Here is a 10,370-nt window from a genome sequence, read left to right as displayed (position 1 = left end):
AGCCCCTTCCGTCCAGGATCATGGGAACGATATCCCTGGGGGGGTGTACACTTTCTGGGATATATGTAGTCATATCACCCCCTCCGCCTTGGAATATTATTAAGGAGCATCTCACCCGCGGTTGTACACTTCCTGCCATATTGGGAGTAATATCGACCTCTCGGCCTCTGAATATTAGGAAGAATATCACAGGGTGGGTGTACACCTCCTGCTCTATTATGGGGAGTAATATCTATCTATTATGGGGAGTAATATCATCGCCTCCCTTTCAGGGTATTAATAACAATATCACAGGGTGGGTGAACACAGCCTGCGATGCTGGAATTATTATCATCGTCTCCCCCTCGGGATACTAGGAACAATATCACAGAAGGGGTGTACACTCCCTGCGATATTGGGAGTAACATCATACGCTTCTTCCGTGAAGATGAGGAGCAGTATCACCGGGTGGCTGTACATTCATTGCTATGTTGGCAGTCATGTCGTCCTTTACCCGCTGGATATTAGGATCGGTGTCACGGGGTGAGTGTACACCTACTGCAATATTAAAACTAATATCATGCTCTCCATCCCTGGATGTTAGGAACGATATCACAGGTAGGTGTACACCCCCTGCGGTATTAGGAGTAATAATATTGTGAATTATGAAACATCAGTCTCATTAATAATTATCAATGGTAATATTAATTAATGGTATAACGTTATTAATCATTAATGATTATTTTAAAGAAAGGATTATGCATGATTAAAATTAATTATTACTATTAATGTCATTTTTAATAATATTAGTTATTAATCTTAATATTAATCATTGCTTTATTACCAACATCACTTATGATTGATTTCAGTAACATTAATTACTGATATCGTTATTTTATTATTAATAGTGACATTGCGCCGGGCGCGGTGGCTCACGCTTGTAATCCCAGCACTTTGGGAGGCCGAGGCGGGCGGATCACGAGGTCAGGAGATCGAGACCACGGTGAAACCCCGTCTCTACTAAAAAATACAAAAAATTAGCCGGGCGTGGTGGTGGGCGCCTGTAGTCCCAGCTACTCGGAGAGGCTGAGGCAGGAGAATGGCGTGAACCCGGGAGGCGGAGCTTGCAGTGAGCCGAGATCGCGCCACTGCACTCCAGCCTGGGCGACAGAGGGAGACTCCGTCTCAAAAAAAAAAAAAAAAAAGTGACATTGCTATTAATTATTAAGAGTAATCGTTAATATTTTTAATCCGTATTAAGTTTGACTGTCTCTACTGTAATTATTAATATCGATTATTAGTATTAATTGTTGTTATATTTATTAATATTAATAATTAATAAAACTGTTCCCGATATCCGTGGGGGAGAGGATATGACTCCCAATATCGCAGAAAGTGTACACCCCTCTATGATGTTACTCCTAATAGCCAGGGGGTAGAGGATGACATTATTGAAAATATCGCAGTGGGTGTCCATCCCTACGGTCATCTTGTTCCTAATATCCTGGTTGGGAGCGGATGATATGACTCCCAATATCGCAGGGGGTGGAGACCTCCCCCGTGATACTGTCCCTAACATCCAACGGTGGAGAGGACGATATTTCATCCAATTTCGCCGGGGGTGCACACCACCCCTGTGATACGGATCCTAATATCCAGGGGCCGAGAGGATGATATTAGTCTGAATATCGCAGGAGGTGGACACTCACTAGGGATATTGTTCCTGATATCCAGGGACGGAGAGGATGCTATCACTCCCAATATAGCAGGGGGTGTACACCCCTTCTGTGACATTGTTCCTATTAGGCAGCGGGGAAGAGGAAGATAATACCCCGAATATCGCAGGGGGTGTACACCCCCTCATGACATTGTTCCTTCTATCCTGGGAGGGAGAGGAAGATAGTGGCGGCAATGTCGCAGCGGCTGTACACACCCACTCTGATATTGTTCCAAATATCCCCAGGGGGAGAAAATGATGTTACTTCCAATATCGCAGGGGGTGTACATCTTCCTGTGATATTGTTTCTTCTATTCAGGGGGAGAGGATGATATTACTCCCAAGATCGCAGGGGCTGTACACACCTCCTGCGGTAAGCGGAGTAAGAGCCAGCCCCTCTCCCCCGCTGGCTGTTGGGACCCCGATCGTAGGAGGGCGAGGCGCCCCCCGCGATACAGGGAGTAAGAGCCAGCCCCTCTCCCCCGCTGGCTGTCAGTACCGGGGGGCGCCCTCGCCCCCCTGCGATGTGGCTCGCAATATCCAGTGGGGGAGATGGGGGTGATATTACTCCCCCATCGCGGGCGGCGCCCTGTTAATCCTTTACTCCTAGGATGTTTTCTCTACTGCCACACTTGGTTGACACCCTGGGACATTATTTTCCGTATTCTGGGAAGATGCCACTACTAAAGTCACAGGGGGTACACACCCTGCTATATCCGCAATGTAGGGGAATGTTCATCCTCATGTCACAGGACTCTGCACACTGTGATATTATTCACAATATCCTAGCGGGACAATAATAAGAATATCATAATGTGTGTACACCGTGGGGTGTTATTCTCAGTCTCCTAAGGGGAAGTTACTCTGATTGCCACACGGGCTATGTTCCCTTTAATATTATTCATCATATGCTAGGGGGATGTCACCCCTTATGTCACAGGGTTTCTACACCTTGTGAAATCCCTCGTATTATCCTTAGAAGATGTCACTCCTCATATCACAGAGGGTGTACACTCTGTGATATTATCGTCATATTCTAGGGAAATATTACTTTTAATGTCACAGAGGGTGTACACCTTGTGAAATATTTCGTTATAGTTCTGTGGGAAGTTACTCCTAATGTCACACGGGGTGTACACACAGTGATATTACGTGTAATATTCTCTGGAAATGTTAGTCGTAAGTCGCAGTTCCTGTACACCCTTTAATATTCTTCGTAATATTCTGGGAAAACGTCACTACTAATGTCACAGGGCGTGCAGACCCTGTCATAAGATTCGTAATATCCTTGCGGGAGTTTACTACTAATTGCACAATGTGTGTACACCGCCTGTGTCATTCTTCGTAATATCCTAGGGGGATGTTTCTTTCAATGTCACAAAGGGTGTACAAAATGTCACAGAAGGTGTTCACCTTGTGACGTTATCTGTAATACCCTAGAAGGGTGTTACTCCTAATATGTCACAGGGGTGTACACCCTTTGATATTATTTGTAATGTCATAGAGAGATATGACTTCAAATATCACAGTGGATGTACACACAGAGTGTCTACCCCGTGATATGATTCGTGATATCCTAGGGAGATACAACTTCTGATATCACAGTGCGCGTACCCCGTGTGTGTACACCCTTGACGTTAGTCGTAATATCCATGGTAAAGATTACTCCTAAGATCACACAGCGTGCACACCCTGTAATCTTTTTCTTCATATTATAGGGAGATATTGCTTCTAGTATCACAGTGGGTGTACCCCTTGTGTGTATAATCTGTGACAGTATTTTTTATATCCTAGGGAGGTATTACTCCTAATGTCACAGTGGGTGTTCACCCTGTGTTATCGTTCTTATTTGACCTTACCGCCTTTTTTAACCCACACTACAAAAGGAATGGAACAGAGAAAAAGATATTGAGATTAGACCGTGCTGCCGTGTGGCCGCCGCAGGACACCTTTAATATCCCTGTTTCTCAGGCTGTCGACGAAGGGGTTCAGCACGGGGGTGACCACCCTGTACATCACTGAGGCCACTGCACCCTTTCTGGGGGAAGGTGACACATCTGAACTGGGGTACCCTCCAACGCCTCTTCCATAAACTCAGCAAACAACTGACAGGTGAGACCCACAGGTGGAGAAGGCTTCATACTTCCCACCTGACGATGAAACCCTCAGAACGGAGGAAACCATTTTATAGTAAGAGAAAAGGGTCCCCGAGATGGGAAGGAAACCAAATACGGCAGCAGGGAAATACATGATTATGTTATTGGTGAAGGTGTCACAACATGCAAGATGGGGGAGTTGAGAAGGGTCACAGAAGAAATTAGGAATTTCCGCATCCTTGAAGCAGGTCATTAGCAAGGCAATCAAGTTATGCAGCTGGGAGTCTAAAAGACTGAAAAGAAAAAAAAAACAAAAAACAAAGACAACAAAACTAGGAAGCCACAGAAACACGGGTTCACGATGGCTGAATGATATAGAGGGTGACAGATGGCTACAAACCGGTCATAGGCCATCACGCTCAGGAGCGTGTCTCTCTTCCATGCCTCCAAAAATGGCAAAGAGAGACATCTGAGTCAGGCAGGCTGCCTAGGAGATGACTCTGCTGTGAGATTGGATGTCCACAATCATCTTGGGGACCGTGGTGGAGGTGAAACCGATGTCAGGTGAGGACAGGTTGGAGAGGAAGAAGTACATGGGGGTGTGGAGATGGGAGTCAGGGCTGATGGCCAGGATGATGAGCAGGTTCCCCAGGACCGTGACCAGGCACATGGACAGGAAGAGCCCGGCGAGGATCGGCTGCAGTTCTGAATCCCCTGAGAGTTCTGGGAGGCGGCATCTAGAGACATCTGTTAGATTCTGTGGGTCTGCATGGTCTGGACACCTTTTGCCTAGAAAAGGGGGTTGAAAAATGGGAAACAAGTAAACCAACACCGGCATTGTGTCTGCATTTTGGATAGAAGCAATTCATAAGTATTGTTTTCAGATTTCAGAGCAATCCACACTCAGCAATATTTTGCAGTTCTGACAAACTCAATTGTCTTCTAATGCTTTCATCATTGATTTCTGTGTCATTCACTTCTTGCTGTACACACCTGCCTTAGAGACACTAGATTCAAGAATGTTCCAAGAACCAGATCAGCGTATATAACAAATGCGTAACTGCTAGAAAATACAGCCTATCTTGTCCGAAGAAAAATGCGTCATAAAACCGTTCTCTTCACTTGAAGAAAAAGGTTATCCTAATTAAAGGAAGTTAAGAACTCAAATAGTTTATTTTATTCTGCTAGATTGATACAAATTCCCTTGATTTAGAACATTTATAAACACCGTATAACAGCTGCAACCGGGCCGGGCGCAGTGGCTCACGCCTGTAATCCCAGCACTTTAGGACGCTGAGGCGGGCGGGCAGATCACCTGAGATCAGGAGTTCGAGACCAGCCTCAACATGGGGAAACCCCGTCTCTACTAAAAATACAAAATTAGCCGGGCGTAGTGGTGCATGCCTGTAATCTCAGCTACTGGGGAGGCTGAGGCAGGAGAATTGCTTGAACCTGGGAGGCAGAGGTTGCGGTGAGCCGAGATCGAGCCATTGCACTTCAGCCTGGGCAAAAAGAGCTGAGACCATGTCATCTGGAAATGAAAGGAAAGTTGATAGTTCATGAGCAGAAAATAGTTCCACATGCCAGTTACGTCCTAGTGATTTCATCATTCCGTTTGCCGACTTTTCTCCTTCAAGAGAGTAATTGCTTCCTCAAATCGGTGGGTCTTCTTTGAAAATTCACGTAAGCTATAACTCCTGTCCTTAGCTTAGGTGGACTTAGAGTTTTCATCAGAAAGTTCGGCCGGACACAGTGGCTCACGCCTGTAATCCCAGCACTTTGGGAGGCCGAGGAGGGCGGATCACGGGGTCAGGAGATCAAGACCATCCTGGCCAACATGGTGAAACCCCGCCTCTACTAAAAATACAAAAACTTCTCCCGGTATGGCGGCGCGCGCCTGTAGCCCCAGCTACTCGGGAGGCTGAGGCAGGAGAATGGCTTGAACCTGGGAGGCAGAGGCTACGGTGAGCCGAGATCACACCACTGCACTCCAGCCTGGGCAACACGAGCAAAACTCCGTCTCAAAAAACAAAAAAACAAAAAGAATCAAGTAAGTCGAAGTCAAACCGATGACAGCCAATTTTTCTGAACCAAGGAAATGTCAATTCAAGAATTAACATAGATTTTGACTTTTGCTATCTCTTCTGTGCCAAGCAAGATAGAGGCTCTGGGGAATCAGAAACAAAAGAGACTCACTTGTTCCTCTCACAATACTCAGTACTTACTGAGATAAGGACAAAAGAAAATGTCCTGTCTGGAATGCAGGGAAACCAGAACTTCAGGTCAGGGGATATTTCCGTTGAATTGTATGGAGTTGAAGCTTAAAATGTATAGAATGTATAGAAGATTCGCTTTGCCTTGACTTTATGCATCCGTCACAGAGAGATCACGCAGCGGGCACCCACGATCGGTTTCATCATCGCTCGCTTCCATTGGGTCAACTAGAAATCAGCTTAGATGAGAGTGCTGAGTCTCAGAGGATGGACATCTCACCCCCTGCCATACAGAGAAGTCGAAAGGGTGGTATTCCAAATTCATGGCCAGACTCTTAAGTCCCGGGTACTCTACTTCATGGTCTTCCAACTCTCAAAAAGTTGTGGTTTTGGTTTTGGTTTTGTTTTTGCTTTTTTGAGATGGAGTCTCGTTCTGTTGCCCAGGCTGGAGTGCAGTGGAGTGATCTCGGCTCACTGCAACCTCCGCATCCCAGCTTCAAGCTATTCTCCTGCCTCAGCCTGCCGAGTAGCTGAGATGACAGGCGCGCGCCACTACGCCCGGCTCATTTTTTTCTATTTTTAGTAGAGACGGGGTTTCCCCATGTTGTCCAGGCTGGTCTCGAACACCTGACCTTGTGATTCGCCTGCCTCAGCCTCCCAAAGTGCTGGGATTACAGGCGTGAGCCACCGCGCCCAGCTTCCAAAACTTGTAAGCAGAGCTCAGCGGTCTTAACCACAGGCACATCTGAGGAGTATTTTTTGAAACGGTTTCCAGCTTCCTCAATAGGAATGGAAGCCAAACTCCGAATTGATGACTCCTTTGAGGAAGTCGAGAGCTGTAAGGAAAGCCAGGAACAGGGGCAAGGGAGAGATGCGTCCCGAATGATCCTGTGCCCATTCTTTCTGGAAACTTTGATGTGATCTCAGCTGCCCTTTCTCTACTTGACACAGTGATTGTGGCACCCACTGGTCTAGCTGTCGTCTACAAGGAACCCCCAAAGGGAAGGGCACAGTGAGCAGGGGCATCGGCCTGAGTGACAAGGATTTGAGAGGGCAGGTTGGATGCAGGGAGAGGACTGGCCAAATGCCATGTGTCCGCACTTAGACTGCCTGGTTCAAATTGGACTTCACCCCTTTTGACTTCATGATCTGGTACAAGTCCTATGAAAATGCGTTGCTCCTTCTCTAGTCTGTAAAATCATCATGAAATGTGCACTCACAACTGGGAGACTACGCAGATGAAATGAAACAAGCTGCATAGAGCACAGAGCTCAGAGCCTGGCCTTCAGGAAGCCCTCAGTGAGGGTGTCTGTCTTCATCCTCTTTATCCTCATCATCACCTTCATCATCTTTGTTGTTCTTAGGGAATAGTTTAGAGGGACTCATTCCCTGCTATCATGGGTGAGGTGTCTATGAAAAGGACAACCAGTGGGGGAGGAAGGCAACATTTTGAATAAGATTTCTGAGACCCCCCACCACAAGCAAGAACAGAAACTCCACAGTCTGCTGAGCTGACAGGTTGCACCTTGGTCTCCTCCCATCTGCCCACCGCACTGTCCTGTTTGTCCTGAGGATGAGGAAACAAAGCAAGCCTCCCGACCGTCCCTCAGCACTCACTGAACTGCCCTTCCCCTCTGCTGGGCCGTGACCACAGAGAACAAGTCCACTGTCCTCCCTCCGTGGGGCACGATGGAGGCTCAGACTCCGTCCTCAAGGCTGGCAAGAAGACAGGGTGAGACATGAGCCTCCCGATACAGGTGACGGGTGTGGAGCCCACAGGACTGGAACCTCACACTGCAGGGCTGGAGGTACAGACTGAGTATTGACTATTCTATGGCCTGGGGGGCTCAAGGCACAGAGCTCCTCACTAGCCAAAGTCGCCCAAGCTCCCCAATCTCTAAAGATTTCCTCATAAGAATGCAGGAAGAAGAAGAGAAAAGGGAGTGTCCATGGAAGCTTTGGGGCTCTTCCTGTAATCAAGAGGAAGCTTGTATCTTTCGCTTCTTCCTTTTCTTTTTAAAGATCCAACTGCTTTCATTTTCATCTTTTATTATGGGAAAATATACCACGTATCAACACTAAAAATTGTAAATATATATGATTTCATCTAGAATGGCCAGTATAAACATTGACAATTTCCACTATTTTTCAGTTGACAGTTGAATGACATTAAGTACATCCACATTGTTTAGCAACCATCACCGCCGTCATCTCCAGAACAGTTTTATCTTTCAAAATGGAAATGGCACCCATTCACCAAACTCTCCATTCCTCTCTCTTGCCCACCCTGGGGGCCACCATTCTAATTTGCAACTCTATGAGTTTAACTACTCTAGACACTTGATAGAAGTGGAATCACACCGTGTTGAATTTTTTTTTTTTTTTTTTTTTGGAGACAGAGTCTTTCTCTGTTGCCCAGGCTGGAGTGCAGTGGCGTGATCTCGGCTCACTGCAACCTCCACATCGTGGGTTCGAGCGATTTCTTGTGTCTCAGTCTCCCGAGTAGCTGGGATTACAAGCGTGTGCACGCACGCCCAGCTAATTTTTGTATTTTATTTATTTACTTATTTATTCATTTTGAGACGGAGTCTCGCTCTGTCGCCCAGGCTGGAGTGCAGTGGCGCAATCTCGGCTCACAGCAAGCTCCGCCTCCTGGGTTCACGCCATTCTCCTGCCTCAGCCTCCTGAGTAGCTGGGACTACAGGCGCCCGCCAACACGCCCGGCTAATTTCTTGTCTTTTTAGTAGAGACAGGGTTTCACCATGTTAGCCAGGAAGGTCTCGATCTCCTGACCTCATGATCTGCCTGCCTCGGCCTCCCAAAGTGCTGGGATTACAGGCGTGAGCCACGGCGCCCAGCCTTATTCTTATTTTAAAAACGGTGGTTTCAGGGGGCTCAGATGGGTTATAACACACATCAAGTCGGTCATTTCCCGGGCTACATATCTTGTACTGAGTGGCATTATACAAACAAGTTTCTTTTAATGTTCCCATACATTAATAATAACTATAGAACAGAAAGATTGTTTTAATTTGCTGTCCCACCTCGGTGACCTGATGAATACACTGGGAACAGTCCCCAGTTTGAGTAAGGTCAGTTGAAGCCCTTACTGTATAAGTCCAAAATTTAAGAAAAATGAATCCCATGATGAGCTTCCTCATGCTTCGGCTGTGCGTGGACCAGTCAGCTTCCGGGTGTGACTGGAGCAGGGCTTGTCGTCTTCTTCAGGGTCACTCTGCAAGGGTTGTCTGGGCTTGGTCTTGCCTCCCAGGTTTCAGGCGCTGCAGGTTTTACACGGCTGTGGTGGATCCAGACTGGGATTCCCTCTACCTTTACAGTGGTGGGAGTGGTCAGGACGACAGTCCGGGGTCCCTTCCACCACGGACACAAAGAGGCTACGTTCCAGTCCTTGATCCACACTCAATCACCTTTGCCGTCTTCTGTACCAAGTCAGCCACAAACACCGGCCCGTTATCTGAGCTGATCCGTAAGGGCGGTCCTAATCTAGGAATAAGATCTCCACACTTTGGCATCTCTGTGAAGTCCACCTGGAGATCTTCAAAGGGAGCTGCTCCATAAGCTTGTATGCCGGGTGGAACAGCTGGACCTTGCCTCGCATTATGCTGTCGGCAGGTAACACAGCTGCGTCACCGTTTTGGCAAGGGCTGACAAATGCGAGATGTAGAAATACCAGCCTAACAACTTTTCCAGTGACTCCTGACCTAGATGGGTGGTTTCATGCACAGCCAGTACAACTGCAGCTCCTAGCAGCTGTGGCACAGCTACTCTCCCATCTGGTAACCGAATCCATCCTTCCTCCATCACTTGTCCTCCCTCCGCCTGGAGAAAGTCCTTTTCTTCTTTAGAATAAGTAGGTACAAGATCAGGTGCTTGAGGGAGCAGGGGGGCTATGACTGATGCCCAGAACGGGGCAGATGCTGCTTTTCGAGCCTCTAAGTCAGCGCGGGAATTCTCCAAACCCACCAAGGTGGAAGCTCGCTGGTGTCCTCTGCAATGCATAACTGCCACCTTGTGGGGTTTCCATACTGCTTCTAATAAATGCTGAGTCAACAGATGTCTGAACATCTGTTGACTCAGCATTTCCACAGTGAACAGTTTATTTACTGAGAATATTTGCGTTAGTAAGCAAAGACAAGTGTACACTAACAAGAGACTGATGAAAAAATAGATACACTCATTCACAAGAGACTTAAGCAACTGCTCAAAAAAATGAGGCTAATATGGCCCAGCACGGTGGCTCACGCCTGTAATCCCAACACTTTGGGAGGCTGAGGCAGGCAGATCACCTGAGGTCAGGAGTTCAAGACCAGCCTGGCGAACATGGTGAAACCCCGTCTCTACTAA

The 10,370-nt window shown here is 47.2% G+C and overlaps 1 pseudogene; it reads right to left on the bottom strand.

The window, feature by feature from the left end:
- Window positions 1-3,518: 3,518 nt before the first annotated feature.
- Window positions 3,519-4,769, bottom strand: LOC129462976 (olfactory receptor 7E24-like; annotated as a pseudogene).
- Window positions 4,770-10,370: the final 5,601 nt, after the last annotated feature.

Source organism: Symphalangus syndactylus, chromosome 2 (genome assembly GCF_028878055.3).
Source record: "Symphalangus syndactylus isolate Jambi chromosome 2, NHGRI_mSymSyn1-v2.1_pri, whole genome shotgun sequence".
NCBI lineage: Eukaryota > Metazoa > Chordata > Mammalia > Primates > Hylobatidae > Symphalangus > Symphalangus syndactylus.
This window is presented reverse-complemented; position numbering and strand designations above follow the sequence as displayed.